This window comes from Capsicum annuum, chromosome 12 (assembly GCF_002878395.1).
Source record: "Capsicum annuum cultivar UCD-10X-F1 chromosome 12, UCD10Xv1.1, whole genome shotgun sequence".
NCBI lineage: Eukaryota > Viridiplantae > Streptophyta > Magnoliopsida > Solanales > Solanaceae > Capsicum > Capsicum annuum.
In genome coordinates, this window is record NC_061122.1 from 153,495,215 (window position 1) to 153,518,908 (window position 23,694).

The following is a 23,694-nucleotide window of genomic DNA, read 5'->3' on the forward strand; positions in this document are numbered from 1 at the left end:
ATGTTTTTAGATATTTTAAGTTATTAACTATTATAATTTTTAATATTTTTATGTAATTTTTAAATAATATATGTTACTCTTCTCGTTCAAACTTTTATGGCATTGAGAGTCAATTATATTTTTTAAATAATTTAAATTTGAAATTATCGTGATTTATAATAATTTTCTTCTATTCTACTAATTAGAAGTGACATAGTAAAATTATTATAAAAAATACGTGAGAAAAAAATTAAGTGAGCCCATATAAGAAGCCAAGTTAATTTAAAAGATCAAAGTTAATTTATCATTTTATATCAATTTTACCTTTTTATTAAATATTATTAATTTTTTAATACTTAAATGACTTATTATAATTAATTATGAGTGATATAGTAAAATCACGATTGAAGCTGCTGAAGCAGTCATGTGATTAATGTCTATTTTAGTTTATTTATTAAATATTATTATTTTTTAATATATTAATAACTTATAATAATTAATTAAGGATGATACTGTAAAATTACGGTTGAAGCAACTGAAGCAGACATGTCATAAGTGTCTATTTTATTTCTAATTAAATATTATTAATTTTCTAATATGTAAATGACTTATAATTTTAATTAGGGATATAATAATTAATTATGGATAATATAGTAAAATTATGGTTGAAGTAGCTAAAGCAGATATGTCATAAATGTCTATTTTATTTTTTATTAAATATAATTAAATTTTTAATACACAAATGACTTATAAGAATTAATTAGGGGTGATATAGTAAAATCACAGTTGAAAGCAGCTGGACCAGGCATGTCATGAGTTTTTATTTTTTCTAATTAAATATTAATAATTTTCTAATATGTAAATGACTTATAATATTTAATTAGGAATATAATAATTAATTAGGGGTGATATAGTAAAACTATGGTTGAAACAACTGAAACAAACATGTCATAAATGTCTATTTTATTTTTATTAAATATTATTAATTTTTAATACATAAATGACTTATAATAATTAATTAGGGAGCGATATAGTAAAATTACAGTTGAAGCAGCTAAAGCAGGCATGTTTATGTAACGCCCCGATTCCCATGAACCGAAATTTCATACGGTGCTCATGACCCCGAAGGACCACAAGCTAACCCTTCACTGATATCCGTATCTGTTCATTGTATAATATAATACGATAAATGCGGAAACTGGCTAAATCTGGCCATAAGGTTCAAACATCTAAATATACAGTACTGAAAACTAAATATCAATACATTTGTCTGAAAAGCCTCTACACTGTCTGAACTGTGGAGTTAAAGGGACAATTCCCCAACTAACTCCGTATACTAAAATCATCAAAACACTAAAATAGAATATCCTTGGATGATGATGACTCACTATTGCACCCACTGCTACAAGATCTAACAGCTAAACATACTCTGAATCTCGCTCTTCTGAACCTATGGTAGGGAAAACACCATAGCATGAATGCGTCAGTACAAAGAATATACTGAGTATGTAAGGATAGGGTAAGGTGAAATATAAGGCTTATGCATAAACATAACAATCTGAATAATATGTATTCGCTGGAATAAACATATATAGAAACTCTGAAGTTACCAATTTTGAAACATGTCTGATCAACAATACACCCATGGATGCATAAATTACAACTGAAATTATCATGACACCGAATGTTACATTTTGAACACTGGCACCCAAAAATAATAGTATTGACAATAAGATAGTGAGTATCTTAAGCTACTAGACCTGACATCTGTACTTATCCATACTGAGAAATCGGATAATTGATATTACTGATATTTGATATTCAAATTCACCAACTCTGGAACATTGAACAACTGAATCTAAGATCAACCCTCATCTAGCAGGAAGTCTCTATGCTCAATGATAATGATAATGGGTAAATAAGTTTGAGAGCAACCCTCATCTCGCAGGAAGTATCTCTACTCAATGATAATAATAACAATACTGGGAGGCCTGTATCTGACAGCCTTAACTTCTGCACATTAACTGAGTTCTTTTCTGAGACTGTTACTGAAATTGTGGGAGTGATCATTTAACCGACATGCCCCAATTACCACAAGTGGGATCCAACCTGTACCCCAGCTGGAAGGGTGTCAATACCGCACCACCGGTAAAGACAACTGCATAGAACCCTCTACTATCAGGACCTCAAACGAGAATGGTGGGACCCTCTACTCGCAGGACAACTACCTCATCTAACCCTCTACTCGCAGGATAGATGTCTCAACCTATGCTGGCGGCGTAGTTTTAGAGCATAAGGATTGCTACCAGGAATCAAACCCTTTACTCGCAGGAATGTTCCCATCCTTAGCTTGCTCGGTGCTGAATCCTACTCCCAACTGAAAGACACTTAACCGGTTCTTAACTATACTCAACTGAATTGAATCTGTTCTCACATTATGATACTTTATCAATATGATAGAGTTCACTTGATTTCGTTCTCTGACAGAGTATTTCTAAATACCACTTACTTTTAAGTTAAGCTTACTATCTCACAAAATATACAGAGGTCTGTAATGGAGTGAATTGATATGTAAGATTTCAGAGCTTCATGGCCCGAGTATTCGATAAAGAATAATTTCCAAGATTACAGACTTTTCCCCAAGTTTTAAAACTAATCGGGAGTTCATTGTTCATCGCTCGATTGAGATTACCGTGAAACTGCCTCGGCTCTAGACCAACAAACTATTTCGGGCATATGTACCCCTAGTACACAATGGCATAAAGTAACACAAGATAGATAACTCATACACAACATACCCATAGGCCATCATACGCAACACATAATTGAGGACTTCACACTTAGCAAATCAAATGGCCTTATTTCTTCATATAAGTATCCAATCGAACACGTGGGGAACATGCTTTGGGTCCACAGCAAATACTACGCACAAACATCATAGTTACCTCAACAATTCATCATGGCATTCCATCATACACCCACAACGCACCACAAATTCAAGGAAATCAACTATCCATAGGAACAAAGCATGAATTTATCTTTTAAGACCTAATGAACCACAATGCATAGTTTCCTATTCTCTTAAATATTTTGTCAAACATATGGTAGACATAAGTTAAGCATATGGATATGGCATGAAATCATAATTTGGATAACAAACATGTCAAATACTTAATTCTTCTTCACATAGGCATTTTAGAAATCACCTTACATGCACCATTTATGGCATAGGTTTAATGCTCAATTTCATGTACCACAACACCATCATCCTTCAACTTCAACATCCACATTTCTCAATTCACAATCCAACTCACATTTAAAAAATATTTGACATATCAATCAATAGTGGGGATATATAATTCCCAATAATAATTATCAAGTCATAACAAGGAAATAATGGAATAATAGTACAAATCAAGGCTTAACAATTTAAATCATCATATGTTCATAATCAATTAATTTTGGACCTATTATATTATAAAAACAAAATCTCTAGTCTCTTAGTTATTTTCACAAACACCTTACATGCACTTCTTAGGCATAGGTGGATTAATCGGGATTACAAGTATTCAATCACCCATTTCATATATTTATACATCACACACCACCATAGTTTCCACAAACATACAAAGATCCCTTCTTGGATATCATCAACTTCAACAACATAATCACCAACCATCACACAAATACTACACACATATACTTCAACCAACACACATAATCATCCCACACATATATCTCAACCATCATATGAACACTACACACATACACAATGAAATTTTAGAAAGTATAATCATATATATATATACACACATGTATCTTGAGCCTTTGAAAAAGGATTTGTGGGCTCTATGGACGAAAGGAGCCCATAGATAAACACTTACATACCTTAGATTTCATGGCCAGAAGAGATTGACGGAAGAAATTTTTGAATCAAAGCCTCCAATTAATTTCCCCCAATTCAAAACCCTAACCCTAACCTTAACTTGATATATATATATATATATATATATATATATATATACATATAAGAGAAATAAGAGGAAAATAATACAAGTTCTCAGCTGAATGAGGTATTTATAAAGGTTTAAAAGAGTGGTGAAAGACCAAAATGCCCTTAAGAAAGAAATAAAACCCGAATCTGTCCTTCTTTGATCTATCCCAATAATTCTCCTTTCAGGTTCACAAAAAGATTATAGAGGTATTCTAATGATGTCCATTAATTAAAATAGTAAAAATAAGAGAATACGAACAATCCATATGATAAATCAATGTTAACGACTCTAAAAATATCACAATATGCCTTGTTATCAGCCTTAACCCCAAAACAAAGGTGTTTAGCCACTTATGTTTGAAATTAACATTAATGAAATAAAATTAATCATACCAAAGTCAATGTTCAAAGATGAAAAATGGAGGAACCCTAATAAAGGCCCGGTGATTGTTTTGGCCTTTGCTAGTCGTATGCCAAGATGTTTACAATTATGCTAAAGTATCCCTTTTATACTTGGGAAGAATAACATGAAAATTTGTAATACCCCAAGAATGTCAACTACTAGTAGAACCCTGTTTCAAGCTCATTAGAAATAAAGTTAGTGATTTGGTAGCTACATGAACTAGCTTGATGAGTATTAGGGCCTCAAAAGTGTCCTAGCTATTAGACGAATCAAAACATTCCTTGCCGATTGAATTCTTGAGATGGATATTAGTATGGTCAAATTCAAATAAGCATATCTCTCGTTATATAATAAATTTCTGAGCTCATGACCCACCAAAATATAGATAATTGAATTATCTTTCCAACAATACCAATTTCATCAAAATCCATTATCGGAGCAAAGAGTTATGCCCATTTTACTCCAGCGTATTAGCCTGGAAATTTCGTGACGACATTTTGTGACAACTTGTCACAAGCCTGATGGCTTGACACAAAATGTCGTCACCATAAGCAGAAAGTCACAAAATCCAATATTTTGTAACAACATTTTGTGACGACTTGTCACAAGTTTGACGGCTTGTCACAAAATGTCGTCAGCCTTAAGCCGAAAATCACAAAATCCAACATTTTGTGATGACATTTTGTGACGACTTATCACAAGTTTGATGGCTTGTCATAAAATGTCGTCAACCTTAAGCCAAAATTCATAAAACCACCCTTTTATGACGACATTTCGTGACAACTTGTCACAAGTCTGATGACTTGTCACGAATGTCGTCAGCTATTTTTTCAGTAATTTAATGACATTTTTCCAAGGGTATTTTTGTCTTTTTCCTGCACTTCCCACAACTTATAACTCTCAGAGAATGTATTTTCTTCTATTTTCTCTTTACTTAAACATCTCCAAATTCTCCGCACACCTTCAACCACAAAGTTAAGGTTTCAACATAAAAACCCAATTATCTAGAGATTCAACTATGAGAATTCAATGATTCTTGCATATTTGAATTCCCCGTTAAGAGGGCTACGAGGAACACCCAATAGTTCATGAATAACGTTCCAAAATTTTTGAAGTCATCCAAAAGCTCCAAGTTTAAGGTATGTGGTTTTCAACAAGAACATCCTTTTGTTCTTGTGCCCAAAAGTTATATATTTTCATAAAGTGTTTCGTAAATTCATGTAGAATACCTATCTTGTTATTATATTGTGAGTTTTATGAAACTATGTCTTACCCAAGCTTTGAGTTGTAATATTATTATGCATATTAATATTTTAAATTTTCAATTTATGGTTTAAGTTGCATAATTCAACGTCTATATCATGTTTTGAAAATTTCAAGTCCTATTGTTGTGAATTGAACCTTATGGTTAAAGCATGAGTTTGAGAATGAGATGTTAGAGATTTTTAAAGAATATCAAGAAGTGAGTTTTGATTGTAAGTTAAGATATAAATCCACATTCTTGAGTTTGAAGTAAAGGGGATGCATTTTGGCTCCCATTATATATATATATATATATATTGTTGAATTGTTGTAAGGTGGATTTTCTAAAGTTCTGAGCTAAGTAAAGGAGTAGTATTTAGCATTGAGTTGGGCTTGACTCTGAGGTCTCATGCCCCAGAACTATGTGCCCCCGTAGGTTCTTGATATACCCCAAATGGGTTAAGATAGTCATCACCAAAGTTAAGGTTTTGTCTGATGGCAAAGGTAGAACAGCACTCCCCAACGTGGGTAAGATATGTCAGTTAAGAGAAACTCCCTAAGTTCCTAAAGTTCTCTAAGTTCTAAAGTCTTCCAAGTTTCAAAGAGTTTTAGACTTAAAGTTACAAAGTTTTGAAAGTATAAGTATTTTGAAAGCTATGGTCCTAATAATTTTAGGTTTCATGGTAATTTGAGGTTTTAAGTAAAAGCATGATGATTTATGAGTCTTGTGGCATATATTTATTTCAAGCTATGTGAGTATGTTTTACACCATGCAGGTTTTCTATAAAAGCTTATGATATTGAGTATTTTAATTGCACACTCCCCCATATGATCAGTACACTCCCAAAGTACTGACCAACATATTTTATTTGTGTGCTATATATTCTCGTAATGTAGGTTTAGGTGCTCAGTCTTAGCCTCACTAGTGATCCTTTCGAGCATTTCTATCTACATATCAGCCGTGGTGAGTCTTCAAGTTTTAGGGACCGGTTATTCTCAGACTTTCAGTTTTATGTAGTAGCTGTTTAATTCTTTTTAGTTGAGTATGAGTTAGTTGGGGACCCGTCCTAATGGCTCTCTAGTTTGGAGTAGTAGTGGTTTGTCAAACTAGTCATCAAATTATCAGCACTTCGATATTTTCTTTGAGTTGTAGTTTTTTAGACCAAGTATTTCATTCATATTTCTAATTTTATGATGTCACAATGTTGAGTTCATGCTTTTTATATTTAAGTAAGCTAATATATGAAGTAGAAGGCTCAAAGGGTTAGCTTGGGGCTACTTGTAGCCTTAAGCACCATGTGACGTTCTGGGACCCGGTTGTGGAGTGTTACAAAGTTGGTATCAGAGCCTAAGGTTTAGAGAGTCCTAGGGAGTCTGACAAGCCACGTTAAGTAGAGTCTTGATCATCGGTGTATAGCTCTCCACATCTATGAGCAAGAGGCTACGAAACATTTTAGGAACAAGTTATTTCTTCCTCTCAAGTCTATCATGCTCAAGTTGTATCTCTGAGCTATTAATTTGTTCTCTCTTATTTCAGAATATGCCTCCCCACCGAGCTCAAAGAAATACCAACGATCAGCAACCTCAGCCCACTGATCCTCTGAATGAAAATGTGTTCCACATCGAATTCAGGGCAGCCTTCCAGGCACTAGCCCAAGCTATCACTGTCCAGGATAATAAGGAAACAACTCCTCAACAGTAGGGAGGTGACTTAGCTACTGCCAGAATTCCTGACTTTATGCAAATGAGTCAGCCAGATTTTTATGGGTCAAAAGTAGGGAAAGACTCGCAATTATATCTTGAGTAGATAAGGAAGATCACACAGGTAATATGTGTGTCTGAAGAAGAGTATGTGGAGTTAGCATCTCACAGGTTGAAGGACATTGCGTATGACTGGGTGGTTTCTTGGAGGAAGGGTAGAGGGGAGGATGATGCTCCCATTACCTGGAAGATGTTCTAAGATGCATTCTTTGATAGGTTCTTTCATTTGGAGGTAAGAGAGGCAAAGATTGAAGAGTTTATAAACTTGATACAGGTCTCCATGACTATTAAGGAGTACTGCTTAAAGTTCAATCAGCTAGAAAAATATGTGCCTGACTTGATCTCTGATGCCCAAACTGGTATGAGAAAATTTGTCATAGGTGTGTCAGGCTTAGTACTAAAAGAATGCCGAACTGCTGTGTTGAACAAAGAGATGGATTTGTCTAGGCTGATGATCTATGCACAGTAAATAGAGGAGGATAAGATAAGGGAAAGAGATAGAACGAGAGGCAACAAGAGAGCCAGGTCTAAACAAACGAGTACGGTAGATCCAAGGGAGGGACCTGTCCTCAGTTCCAAAGTTGTTCTTCTATGCCAGCACCCTCATCTGCTAGTGCCCCAGTGCCTAGAGGTAGGCTAGAACAGGGAAACAGGTCTTCTATGTCCAGGCCTCAGCAGAGTGTGAGTAGTACCCAACTTCCCTCCTTGTGCCAAATATAGTAGGACCCATCCAGGTGAGTGTTTGGCTAAACAACGTGGTTTTTTTAGGTGTGGCAAGATAGGCCACAGGCTTAGAAAGTTCCTATATGCCTGGCAGGGAAGCAGAGATACCCGGCTCCAGACCCAGGCCACTAGTGCATCTGCTTCCGCAGCCCATCCAGCTCTTCCTCAGGGCGCTTCTTCTAGTATTGCTGGCAGTCAGCACCAAAATAGGTTCTATACCCTACTTTTCTATCATGAGCAGGAGGACTCTCCCGATGTTGTTACTGGTATGCTCCGTGTATTTCATTTTGATATATATGTTTTATTGGACCCCGGGTTAAGTTTTTCTTATGTGACCCCACTTATTGCTGTGAAGTTTAAGAAGAGTCTTGAAAGTATTTCTGAGCCTATTCTAGTTTCTACCCCAGTAGGGGAGTCTGCTGTTGCTAAGAAAGTATACAAGAATTGTCCTATTAAAGTCCTTCATAGAGTCACACTTGCTAATTTGATAGAGTTAGAGATGGTTGATTTTGATGTTATCCTGGGTATGGAATGGATTTACTCCTACTATTCGTCTATAGATTGTCGTACTTGTGTAGTCAAATTTTAGTTTCCTGATAAACCAGTTTTTGAGTGGTCAGGGAGTTCAGTACCTCCCAAGAGTCATTTGATTTCTTATCTTAAGGCCAGGAAGCTTATATCTAAGGGTTTCTTTTATCACTTGGTTAGAGTTAAGGACACTAAGTCTGAAACCCCAAGTATCCATTCAGTCAACATTGTCAATGAGTTTCCTGATGTCCTTCCAGAAGATCTCCCAAGGGTACCTTCCGAGAGAGAGATAGAATTCAGGATTGATCTTCTTCCCGACACTCAGCCTATTTCCATTTCTCCATATCATATGGAACCTGCAGAGCTTAAGGAGTTAAAAGAACAACTCAAAGATCTCTTAGACAAAGGTTTTATAAGACCCAGTGTATCTCCTTGGGGCGCACCTGTCCTTTTCGTGCGAAAGAAAGATGGTTCATTGCATATGTACATTAACTATCGTCAGCTTAATAAGGCCACAGTCAAGAAGTACCTTCTTCTGAGAATATATGATTTGTTTGATCAGTTACAAGGTGTGAGTTATTTCTCCAAGATAAATCTTAGATTCGGCTATCACCAACTTAAAGTAAGGGGGTGTGATATCTCGAAGACAACCTTCCAAACCCGCTATGGTCATTTTGAGTTTCTTGTCATGTCTTTCGAGCTAACTAACGCCCCAAAAGCTTTCATAGTCTGAATGAATCGAATGTTTAAGCCATATCTTGATATGTTCATCATTGAGTTTATCAATGACATCCTTATGTATTCCCGAAGTGAGGGTAATCACGCAAACCATCTTAGAATTGTCTTGCAAACTCTTAGAGATCATAAGTTGTTCGCTAAATTCAGTACATGTGACTTTTGGTTAAGGTCCGTAGCATTTTTGGGTCATATTATTTCAGCTAAAGGTATTAGAGTTGATCCCCAAAAGACAGAGGCTGTAAGAAATTAGCCTAGGCCTATCTCTCCATCTGATATTAGAAGTTTCTTGGGTCTAGCTGGCTATTACCTTCATTTTGTTGAAGGGTTCTCTTCCATTGCATCTCCCATGACTCGGTTGACCCAAAAAAAGTTAAGTTCCTATGGTCGGATTCCTGTGAGAAGAGTTTTCAGGAGTTGAAGACTCGACTTACTTTCGCCCCTATGTTGACTTTACCTGATGGTGTAGATGTTTTTATTATATACTGTGATGCTTTGAGAGTTGGTTTGGGTTGTGTGTTGATGCAGAGGGGTACTGTTATAGCCTATGCTTCTAGAAAGTTGAAACCTCATAAGAAGAATTACCCAACCAATTACTTAGAGTTGGCTGTTGTAGTGTTTGCTCTGAAAATCTGAAGACATTATTTCTATGGTGTGCATGTTGATGTTTTTACTGATTACAAAAGCATGCAGTATGTGTTGACTCAGAAGGTGTTGAATCTTAGGCAGCGGAGGTAGTTAGAATTGTAAAAAAACTATGATATGAGCGTTTTGTATCATCCGAGCAAGGCCAAAGTTATGGAAGATGCCCTTAGCAGGATGTCTATGGGTAGTATTTTGCATGTGGAGGAAGGTAAGAAAGAGTTAGATCGTGATGTGCATCGTCTGGCTAGACTGGGTGTTAAGTTGCTTGATTCCACTGAGGGAAATATTTTAGTGCAGAGTAGTTCTGAATCCTCTTTGGTTTTGAAAGTGAAGGAGAAGCAAGACTTAGATGCTATCTTGGTCAGACTGAAGAAGTCAGTCAAGGACCAAAAGGTAGAGGTGTTCTCTCAAGGGAAAGATGGGGTGTTGAGGTTGTAGGGTAGATTATGTGTTCCTGATGTTGGTGATCTGAGGCAGAGAATTATGGCTGAATCACACGTTGCGCGGTATTCTATTCATCTCGGCACTACCAAGATATACCGTGACTTGCGGGAAATCTATTGGCGGTGTGGTATGAAGAAGGATATAGCTAATTTTGTGGCAAAGTGTGCAATATGTCAACAGGTTAAGGTTGAGCACCAAAGACTTGGTGGTGTGATGCAAGAGTTTAGTATTCCAACTTGGAAGTGGGAAGAGATAAATATGGATTTTATGGCTGGCTTACCTCTTTCCCAACGCCACCATGATTCCATCTGGGTTGTTGTCGACAGGCTGACTAAGTCAGTACATTTCTTGTCTGTACACACATCTTATACAGCTGAGGACTAGATTGTATATTCGGGAGTTGGTCAAGTTTTATGGAGTGCCTTTGTCTATCATTTCGGATAGGGGTACTCAATTCACTTCTCAGTTTTGGAGAGCGTTTCAGAAGGGTCTTGGTACCCAAGTTCATATGAGTTTTTCTTTTCATCCGTAGACAGATGGTCAGGCTGAGAGAACTATCCAAACTTTAGAGGACATGTTGAGGGCATGTGCCCTTGATTTCGAAGGTAGTTGGGATGAGCATTTTCCGTTGATATAGTTTGCTTACAATAATAGTTACCATTCTAGTATCAAGATGGCACCATTTGAGGCATTATATAGTAGGAGATGTAGATCACCCATAGGTTGGTTCGAAGTGGATGAAGCTATTTTGGTTAGACCTGATGCAGTAGTTGAGGTGATGGAGAAGGTGAGGTTGCTTAGAGAAAGGTTAAAGACAGCTCAAAGTCATCAAAATTTATATGCAGATGTGAGATGAAAAGACCTTTAGTTCGAAGTTAATGATTTGGTGTATCTAAAAATTTCTCCCATGAAAAGGGTGAAAAGATTTGGGAAGAAAGGGAAACTTAGTCCCCGTTATGTTGGCCCTTACAGAATTCTCAGTCGTGTTAGGAACGTAGCCTATGAAGTTGAGCTACCTGCAGAGTTGTCAACTGTTCATCCTATTTTCCATATTTCCATGCTTAGGAATCATATTGGTGATTCTATCGTTGTTGATTCTTCAGATAGCTTAGATGTTCAAAATAACTTTTCGTTTGATGAGGTTCCAGTTGAGATCCTAGATTACCAAGTCCGTAGACTAAGGAACAAAGAAATTCCATTGGTCAAGGTTTTAAGGCGGAACCAATCAGTTGAGGGTGCTACTTGGGAAGCCGAAGCAGATATGCGATCCAAGTACCCACACCTTTTCTTCACAAGTTTAGAGTAAGCCAAAGGTATTACTTTTTCTTAATTCAGCCTCTATCTAACCAAAGATTCAGCTATATAGCTATTTTGTTGCAAATTTGTGTACTCTCAGAAATACTTGAAAGTTTAGAATGACATAGATTCAATTCAGAGAACTATTCCAACTGTGCATCCTCAGTTTCTTTGCATTCCTAGCTTAACTAGTGATATTCCAGGACGAATGTTTTCAAGGGAGAGATATTGTAATACCCCAAGAATTTCAACTAATAGTAGAACCCTGTTTCAAGCTCATTAGAAATATTAGTGATTTGGTAGCTACATGATCTAGCTTGATGAGTATTAGGGCCTCAAAAGTGTCCTAGCTATTAGACGAATCAAAACATTCCTTGCTGATTGAATTCTTGTGATGGATATTGGTATGGTCAACTTCAAACGAGCATATATCTCGTTATATTATGAATTTCTGAGCTCATGACCCACCAAAATATAGATAATTGAATTATATTTCCAACGATACAAATTTTGCCAAAATCCATTATTGGAGCAAAGAGTTATGCCCATTTTACTCCAGTGTATCAGCCTAGAAATTTCGTGACGACATTTTGTGATGACTTGTCACAAGCTTGATGGCTTGACACAAAATATCATCACCATAAGAAGAAAGTCACAAAATCCAACATTTTGTGATGACTTATCACAAGTTTGACGGTTTGTCACAAAATGTCGTCAACCTTAAGCCAAAAATCACAAAATCCAACATTTTGTGATGACTTGTCACAAGTTTGACAGCTTGTCACAAAATGTTGTCAACCTTAAGACAAAAATCATAAAATCCACCCTTTTGTGACGACATTTCGTAACGACTTGTCACGAATGTCATCAGCTATTTCTTTCAGCAATTTAATGATGTTTTTGTAAGGGTATTTTGGTCCTTTTCCTGCACTTTCCTCGACTTATAACTCTCAAAGAACGTATTTTCTTCTATTTTCTCTTTAGTTAAGTATCTCAAAATTCTCTACACACCTTCAACCACAAGGTTAAGGTTTCAACATAAAAACCCAATTATCTAGAGATTCAACCATGAGAATTCAATAATTCTTGCATATTTGAATTCCCCGTTAAGATGGATACGAGGGACACCCAATAGTTTGTGAATAACCTTCCAAAATTTTTGAAGTCATCCAAAAGCTCCAAGTTTAAGGTATGTGGTTTTCAACAAGAACACCCTTTTGTTCTTGTGCCCAAAAGTTTCATATTTTCGTAAAGTATTTCATAAATTCATGGAGAATTCCTATCATGTTATTATATTGTGAGTTTTATGAAACTATGTCTTACCCAAGGTTTGTGTTGTAATATTATTATGCATATTAATATTTTAAATTGTCAATTTATGGTTTAAGTTGCATAATTCAACGTCTATATCATGTTTGAGAATTTCAAGTCCTATGTTGTGAATTAAACCTTATGGTTAGAGCATGAGTTTCAGAATCAGATGTTAACAATTTTTAAAGAATATCAAGAAGTGAGTTTTGAATGTAAGATAAGATAGAAATCCACATTCTTGAGTTTGAAGTAAAGGGGATGCATTTTGGCTCCCATTATATATATATATATATATATATATATATATTGTTGAATTGTTTTAAGGTGGATTTTCTAAAGTTCTAAGCTAAGTAAGGGAGTAGTACTTAGCACCGAGTTGGGCTTGAATCTGAGGTCTCATGCCCCAGAACTACGTGCTCCCGTAGGTTCTTGATATACCCTAAGTGGGTTAAGATAGTGATCACTAAAGTTAAGGTTTTATCCGATGGCAGGGATAGAACAGCTCTCCCCAATGTGGGTAAGTCGTTGGACTCCATGTAGCTCACATGGTTTATGTCGGTTAAGAGAAACTCCCTAAGTTCCTAAAGTTCTCTAAGTTCTAATGTCTTCCAAGTTTCAAAGAGTTTGTCTTAAAGTTACAAAGTTTTGAAAGTATGAGTGTTTTGAAAGCTATGGTCCTAATAATTTCAGGTGTGATGTTCCGGTACCCAGTTGCGGGGCGTTACAAAATTACTCAGCTTTGTTCCATGGAGCTCATCGCAGATACTAAGGTCCATGGAATAGGGCTATCGTAAACATTCACTGGAAATTGTCATCCGAAGTTTACCAACCTCCGTGCCAAGAAGTCTATAACAGACACTAAGGTCCGTGGCACGGAGCTATCTCGTTCCTCCACTGGAATTTACCACTTGATTTTAATTCACCAATGTGCCACTGAGCCTAAAGTGGAGGCTAAGGTCCGTGGCACGGAGCTTTATCATTTTCTCCCTTTTCCAGCTCTTGTATATTTCTGCTTCCATATTTTGTTCCATGCTTTTCGAACCTTTTTCCCGTGTCTTTATGGTCAACATGCATGTCCAAATGCTTCCATGATCAAATATCTCCATGTTAATGTATCAACACACGTACGATTTCATCACGATCAAGTCCTACAATACTAATCATGTCCATTAGCTCACCATAACGATTTTAGCTCATACATAACACAATTAACAAGTTTTAGCTCATCAGACAAGTATAAATATGGTTAAATGTTGGCACTTGAATGTTTAAATACGTCTAAGATCACCACCCCACACTTAGAATCTTGTTCGTCCTCGAGCAATCCCAGGCAATCATTTTAACACAACTAGGCTTCATACTACAATCTGAACAAGACACTTTTGTTGAGAACACATAGGCTACACATGACTCATTAACTTTCACCTCAAACACTTCATATAGCATATGAAAACACAGGATTACAATTTTCAAGCTCCCAACCTCACAAGTGGACTCTAGCATGCTGGAAAACTTATGCACATTATTCAATCAAGCATTCTTACAGGTCACCCAACTGTCCTCCACATGTACCCTCACAACAAGATGATTACCGATTCACTCACAATTTTGCAATGTATAATAAGCATGGGTACATAGAGAACGAATTTCGCTCACTCTCACAAGGAATTCACGCATGATACATGATGAACCATAGGCTTGCCCTTAGTGTACTACTCCGCTAATAGTCGAATGTTAGTATTAAAAATCAAATCGGTCTTCAAAGGTTGTAATGTAGACTAAGAGACGGGTAGGAACTATTTAGGTAGAAATAGTGTCTAATCTCCCTAAGCACTTTAATACATCACAAGAACACTAAAAACACTCAATTAACAACTAATTCTTCACCTCATATATCTTCCCTATTTCTTTTATTTTGGCCCCATCTCATTAAGCTGATTCATAAATACTGTGGAAGGGAATCTACTTACTCAACACATTATTCATGTTTTATTGAATATTCTTTATTCTTTTCATCATCTAACTCCCGGCCCCATTGTACCTCAATTCTTACACCAATAGCTATATTTGGGGCTTCACTATCGCCTTTTCCTACTTGTTTTTCAACTTCTTACTCAACTAATTTTTCGCTAAAGCGCCTGGGAGATTTGGATCAAATTAAGGTCAAACAAAGAAGGGGTATAGGAAACATATGAGGCTACCAAATAAAATAGGTTATAGGCTCAACTGGGCTGACTAGGAATAATCGTAAGGGTAAGTAAAAGAGGTCTAAAACACGGCTATCAACTAAATGTCTACATCATCTCCTAAATGTAACATCCTTTATTTCTCTTTGTAAACACATCGAGCAAGTTCTAGACATCACTCTGCATGTGGTAACTAGATAATATCACTCACACTTGGTGCATGCTAGATTAAAGTAGGATCCCAATAGACTCTCGACCTAGTAATTGAAAAAATTCAGAATTAAGCCAACAAACTGAGAGTTACCCAATTGACATTTAGTGTCTAAAACTATCATCCCACTTTTAAGTTTGACATGCTTCTTTCTAAAAGAAGAATGCCTCATGTCATGTAGCCTTATGGCCCAACACAAAGTACCTTGCCCTAGAGTTGAGGTTAGGTTCTTCTCATTTATTTATTTCCTAAGACTAATTCCCCTTAAGATAGTCGTCATTCATCCATCATAGAGGAAGGCACATAACTATGACGATTTATCAAACTCACCTTAAGGGCAAAAATTTACCCCTAAAATTAAATTAAACTTAGATAATCAAACAAAAATTAAGAACTAAAATTAATGAAATAAGCAAAGTAAAGAAACCACTAACCACTATGAATTACCAATTCAGCAAATATCATAATTACTAACTGTTATAGTGTCACGACCCGAACCAGGGCCTGACCATGATGAGTATCTCAAGTTCCACATGGACCGGAGATCACCCCCTATACCTAACCAAACCAACCACAACACCTCCTAATATCGTATAAATTATAAACATATAACAAGATTACATGGAACAAGCTTAAATAAAGGCAAAACATGTCTATAACTGATGACCAAACAAATGACCAACATAACCCAATATCCACAATAATCCAAATAAAGCATTCTAAAAAATGGACCAAAGCCAGTCTTGGTCGAGACATGTCTCCGATTCTGACAGATGACAATGTGAATGAAAATGATAATGTTAATGATAATAAAAGTAACTATAAACTTAAATCTAAGAATAAAAGCTGGTGAAATACCTAAGCCTTTTGGGGAATGAAAGCTCACCACTTCACCACAACAGCACAAACCAACGAACGAAACCGATCAACCTAACTCTGCGTAGAAAAAGTAAAAAAAGCTATAGTGCCTGCATCGCATGGGGATACAGTGTACGAGGATAGATAGTGGGGTGAATACTAGCATGTAACTCAGGGATAAGGATAACATAATGTCAGGGTCAACAGTTCAAAATCATCCAAAACCAATGCACATAATCAAATGCATATACATACAGATATATCACATGTCGGGATAGGGAACATGCACTTAAAGCTTTAGCCTAGATTGTATAGGTCAAGCGACGTAACATGTATCCATGGGTTATATGGTACCCATCTCTCACCCCTAGTCGAGCCCCAGTATATGTAGCTGCATGAACCGAAGAATAATCTAATAAATATGCGTGGAGGACTAGAACCTCTCAATCATATACTAAGGTGACTTAAGCACCCGATCATGTTTGATGTGCGGAGGACTCGAACTAACCTAATCATGTAATAATAATGAGGGGGATTGAACCTCTCAGGTCACTTTGACCCCCACATCGGCAAATGTGGTTTCTAATATTGGTCAATTAGACCTCCACTTTCATGACTCAGCTACACAACCCCCATTAAAGATCAATTAAAAACTTTCATCACATATTCTCATTCATTGAACCATATTTAACATTAAGGCATATATTGTTGGTATCGTCATACCAACTACACTTGCAATATTCCAACAACATGCTAAAACAATTACATTACTTGGGGGAATTCACAACCCCCTTGGTTCAATTTTACAAATTCTCACATTTCTCATAATTTGAAACCAATTTCACAATATGGGGTTGGGGTCATAACCACTTCAAAAGTCACAATTTTGGGAAAATCACAATTCCCTAGTTCATTCACCACACCCATGCACCCACAAGTTCAAACCCATATTTAAAGAATGATTAATCACATGTAAACCATGAGAAACATTGTTCAATACATAAACATCCAAAACCCTCAACCCTTGTTTTCAAACCAACAAAAATATCTCATGAACAATACTTTAAAACATATGTTTTTAACAAAATAAACAATGAAGAAAGAGTAACAAGCCTAAAATAATAAGTTTCATGAAAGGAATTCAACCCTTCAACCCTTGGATGACCTACTTCTTGAAAACCCTAAGTATGGTTGCTTGAGAGAATTTGAAAGAGCTTGAGAGTGTAATTATGTTGAGTTATGATTGAGAATAGGGTCCCAAATAAGATTATAAGTCATGGGTTGTTAGTGGTATAGGAGGGAAATATCTAAAATACCCTCATTAAAAGTTGGAAAAATAACTTGTTGATCATTATGGGTGACTTACGACTCATAGGTTAACCCTATGACTTGGACCATCCAGTGGTAGCCAAACTAGAACCCCCTTGGGCTCTTTATTGTGAACCTTATGACTAGCATCCTACGTCTCGTAATGAGACACTATGACTCATAGGGTTAGGTCGTGGTCTCAATAGTTTCAATAGGGGCACTACATTAGATACACTATGAAATACCCTCCTTACGACCTGTTAGGAGTATATACGACTCGTTAAGTATAGTCATTATCAAGGAAGTGACTTAGGCAATTCTTTCTAGGCTCATTATGACTGGGTCTTATGACTCATAAAGACACATTATGACTCGTCAGGTGAGTCGTAGTCAGGAAAGTGAGGATAAATTTTTTGAAATTTTCAAAGACCGAAAACTCGGGGCGTTACGTACTTCCCCTATAGGATCATTTATCCTCGAATGATAGGACAAGGCATTTATTATCACGGTTTTAATCTACATACCACTACTCTTACGTTTAACAAAGACAGGAAAAAAATGCCAAGGAAATCACCATTTCTTTTTAGAAAGTAAAAAAATAAAGATATTAAGGAATACACATACCTAAAGCACGATTATCCAAAATGGGAAACAAGAATGGATACTTGGAATTCATGACCTCTTCGGCTTCCCAAGTAGCTTTCTCAACCTTTTGGTTCCTCAAAGAACCTCTACCGAAGCCACATCTTTTGTCCGTAATTGATGGACTTATCGATCCAAAATCTCAATCGAACCTACTCGTAGGACAAGGAATCTAAAATACCAACCTCCTTCAAGGGAACAACCATCGAAGGATCACCGACGCACTTCCTCACCGGATGAATAGAGCTCAAACAAGAAGGCAACTCTAATTCATAAGTGATACCAACCCTCTTTAAAACCAAGTATGGACCAACATAACGAGGACTGAGCTTCCGCTTCTAACCAAACCGCATCACTCCCTTCATGGGGGACACCTTAAAAAATACCCAATCTCCAACACTGAGCTCCAACTTCCTTCGCCTTACATCCTCATAGCACTTTTGGGAACTTTGGGCATCCTTAAGTCTATCCCAAATCACTTCACCTTCTCCATGGCTTGGTGAACCAGATCCAAAACAAATAACTTATTTTTATCAACCTAAAACCACCCAATAGGAGATCTACACCTCTTACTACATAAGACCTCAAACGAAGGCATGCCATTACTAGAGTTATAACTGTTGTTGTAGGAAAATTCTATGAGAGGCAAGTGGTAACCGCAACTACCACCGAAATAAAAAACTTAAGCCCGAAGCATATCTTCCAAAAATCTGATTGTCATTTCTGTTTTTCCATCCTTTTGCGGGTGGAAAATGGTGCTAAGGGTCACCTGACATAACCCAAACCAGAGCCTAGTCGTAAAGGGCATCCCAAGTCCAACCAGGATTAGGGACCATCCCTGATACCCAACCTAACCTCCAAACACATATACTAAATCAGATAAATTCTGAACATATAACCAGATAGCATGTTTGTAGATATACTGATTTTGGGATAAGGCTATTTCCTAAACCAACCTAACCAAGTCAATCTATCCAATAACCAACCAAAGCAAAATAGTAATCCAATGTGTTTATATATAATCCAAAATAAAATAGAAAAATCATAAATCAAATAAAGTAATATAGTATCAGTCCCAATACTAATACTAATGCCAAGATTGACACCTCTATTGACACCACCATTGACACCACCCATACCAATCCATAGAAGTCCTACAAAGCCTCTAACCAAATGTAAAACAAAATTTGGCCGGGACATGCCCCCAACCATAGCCAAAACCATAGTCTATAAAATTACCAAAGAATGTAAGGACATATATGACATGAAATAGAGCCTTCTTAAATATGGAAGCTCAGCACTTCAAACCAACAAAAACTAATCTCAAGTCTAATCACTAAGTAGGAAAAGTAGAATGGTCGATTTATATATCGCATAGGGATACAACTCCCGAAGAAGGGTTAGCGGGTGAACGCTAGCATGCACTTAGGATAAGGATAAAATAATGCCAACCTTTAAAATCAAGAAAACAACCATATACATACACAACTATACATACAAACATATATATATATATGCTGAGAAAGGAACTGGGTTTAGCATGCTTAAAACCATTAACTTAGATATGGGTAGCTTAACAATCCTAGAACCACCCACAGGCTACATGGTTCCAGTGTTACTCCCTGAATAGGCCCCGATGTGAGCAACTGCATGAGCTAAAGATACCATAGGAGTAGGAGATTCTCGTATACCCTTCTCCATGATACATATATACTGTAACTTAAGGGATTCCCGTGTACCCCATAAGTATTATATATGTGGTCGGCATGACCAATCCTCATGTCAGAAAACATGAGTTTCCTGTATCCGTCCATTAGACTCACACCTTCATAGTTAGCTATCACACCCTGCCATTATTGCCCAATTAAAACCATTAGACCACAACCAAACCACCAATTCCATTTATTATTATCCAAGGGTATAAGTAGTAGTATTGTCATACCGACCATAGCTTGTAAGCAATGTCCTTAGACATCCTTTTTAAAGAAGGGATTCCCATGTACCCATAGATTACATTATTAAGTTGTTTGAGGGATTCCCATGTACCCCACAAGATGATCATTATTAAGTTTGCTCGGGGGAGTCCCATGAACCCCACAAGGTTATTCAATTATACCATAACCATGACCTCTAAGACCTTAGATTATGAAGATGATGGAGAGAAACCACCCTTGTAAGCCCCAAATTGACCTTATTAAAGAAAGCCTAGCCTTTATTGACCCAAGAGACTTGAGAGAATAGGGTATATGATGTCCCAAAAGTGTTATAAGTTGTAAGGCCTTAAGATGTAAAGAAGGAAAATGCCCAGATTACCCCCAACTTTAACTATATAAAACTCCTGCAGTAGGGTACGACCTCCTCCCCAAACCATACTATAGGTTACAAGTGGTACCCTTATCTCGTACTCTAAGCCACTCCTTGGACCCTACATATCCGATATACAACCACCAAGTCGAATCCGTACCCAACCATACAACTATTACCCTTAATCCGTACCTTAGGCAGAATAGACTCCTTAAGGTTAAACATTAAGCAACATAAGATTGGCATCATACCACTAGTACCCTAATATACAACTAGTATGATCCATTCGTACCTTGGAAAGAAACCAACCAACCTACACGGGTTAACATACGACAAAGACCCACCAACCTACCCTATCATATGACTAGTACCCCTAGTCATATGATGTCCATAAGCCAAAACCCAAGAAATTTCTAAGGATCAAAATCAAGGATGTTTTAATTCTCCCCCACTTGGATCTTTTATCCCCGAATGATAGAACAAGGCAGTACAAGTATGATTTATAACCCAACTCCACGACTCTAACCTTTAACTAAGTTAGAAAACAAATATGCAAGGAAGTCAATCTTTTCGTTAACAAAGTTTGAAAATAAAAGTATGATAAAGAACACATACCTTCCGCACAAATTTCAGGAGCAAAGAACAAATGCAGATACTTGAACTTCATGTCCTCTTCCATTTCCCAAGTAGCTTATTTAACCTTGTGGTTTCTCCATAGAACCTTAACCAAAGATACATACTTGGTACGCAATCGATAAACCTGCCAATCCTAGATCTCAACCGAGATCTCTTCATAAGACAGAGATTTTGAGATACCGAATCATTCAAAAGGAACAACCAATGAAGAATCACTTTTACACCTTCTCAATATACAAACATGGATTACCGAATGGAGTTCAAACTAGAAGGCAACTCCATGTCACATGCAACCTTACGAACCCTTCGCAAGACTAAGTAAGGAACCACATATCAGGGACTTAGCTTTTCTTTCTTCCCAAACCACAATACTCCATTCATGGGAGACACTTTCAGGAACACCCTATCCCCAACCTCAAACTCTAAGTCCCTACGCCTTCCATATGCATAGGACTTTTGGTGACTTTGGGTGGCCTTAAGCCTATCTCGAATCACCTTGACCTTCTCTATGGCCCAGTAAACAAATTTTGAGCCAAGCATATCCACCTCACCAAGCTCGAACCACCCAATAGGAGATCTACACCTCCTACTATATAATGCCACAAAAAAAGCCATCCCAATGTTAGAATGGTCCCTATTATTGTAAGCAAAATCTAAAAGAGGTAGATGCTCAACCCAATTACCACCACAGTCAATCACGCACGCTCGAAGCATGTCCTCCAATGTCTGAATAGTCCTTTTTCCTTACCCATCCAACTGTGGAAGAAAAATAGTACGCAGACTCACCTTAGTCCCCAACCCTTTTTGAAATAACCTCTAAAAATGAAAAGAAAACTGCATACCACGATAAGAGATAATAAAAATAGGTACCCCATATAGTTTTACAATCCTTTAAAGATACAACCTCACATAATCCTTAACTGAAAAGTTAGTTCTCACTGGCAAAAAATAAGCCAAATTTGCCATCCTATCCATGATGACCCAAATCGAATTATATTGATTCTAAGACTAAGGGAGACCAATAGCAAAATCCATGTTGATTACTTCCCATTTCTAATCCGGCAATTTAATTTCTTGATACAACCCTCCAGACCTCATGTGCTCAACTTTCACTTGATTACACACCATACATTTGGCCAAAAAATTAGGCGCATCCCTCTTCATACCACTCCACCAATACATCTCCTTAAGATCATGATATATTTTCATCAAACCGAGATGAACAACATAGCATGATTTATATGCCTCTGCTAATATCCTTTCTCACAATCCATCGACATCAAAAACACATAACCTCCATTGGTACCGCAAGATACCATCACCACTAATCTCAAATACCATCACCTTTTTTCTATCTACATCACCCTTGATTTTCATTAAGATAGGATCTAGCATTTGCTTTTCCTTAATCTCTGTACTAAGATACAATCACACCACCTCCTGTACCAATACACCACTATCCTTGGAGTCCAAGAGACGAACTCCCAGGTTAGATAAACGGTGAATATCATTCAAAAATTCCTACTTTTCCTTATCCACTTAAGCTAGATTCCCTATGGACCACTTGCTAAGAGCATCAACAATCACGTCAGTTTTACCTGGGTGTTAGTGAAGACTCATATCATAGTCCTTGAGTAGCTCAAGCCATCTTATTTTCCTAAGGTTAAGCTCCTGAGAAGATGTCCACATGCACTCTCTACAAATAGTAGCGTCAGGAATTCAATGCGAACACCATTGCTAACAGCTCCAAATCATGAGTAGGATAATTTCTCTCATGACCTTAAGTACCTAGAAGCATAGGATATTACCTTACCATGCTGCATTAGAACACAACCATGTCCCACACGAAATGTATTATAGTAAACCACAAACCCATCAGTGCCTTCAGGCAAAGTCAAAATTGAAGCCAAAGTTAGCTTATCCTTCAGCTTCTCAAAACTACTCTCACAAGCATCGGACCAAGAGAACTTTACCTTCTTCTGGGTCAACTTAGTCAACATAGAAACTATTATCGAGAAACCCTCCACAAACCTTCTATAGTAGCTAGCTAAACCTAAAAATCTCTGAATATCGGTTGGAGTCGTGGGTCTAGGCCACTTATTAACCGCCGCAACCTTTTGTGGATCCACCATGATCCCCTCACTTGAAATAATATGACCAAAAAAGTGATAGTGTTCAACCAAAAATTGACATTTAGAGAATTTGGAACACAATTGTTGTTCTTGCAGAGTCTGTAACACAACACGTAGGTAATTGTCATGATCCACCTCACTCTTAAAGTAAACCAAAATGTCATCAATGAACACAATGATAAATAGATCCAAAAACTGATAAAAGACCCTATTCATCAAATAAATGAATGTCGCAGGAGCATTTGTCAAACCAAATGACATTACCCAGAACTCAAAGTGCCCATATCGGGTATAGAAAGTTGTCTTACGGATATCCATCTCCCTAATCTCAAGCCGATGATACCCAGACCAAATAT

General features: G+C 37.0%; 1 long non-coding RNA gene across 1 annotated transcript in view; it reads right to left on the reverse strand.

The window, feature by feature from the left end:
• Positions 1-1,065: 1,065 nt before the first annotated feature.
• Positions 1,066-23,694, reverse strand: part of LOC107872601 — a 40,335-nt gene continuing 17,706 nt past the window's right edge. The window contains exons 3-4 of the long non-coding RNA XR_007047963.1: positions 16,317-16,394; positions 1,066-1,429 (exon numbers count right to left, since the gene is read on the reverse strand). This is a non-coding gene — a long non-coding RNA (uncharacterized LOC107872601). The remainder of the gene's footprint in view (positions 1,430-16,316; positions 16,395-23,694) is intronic.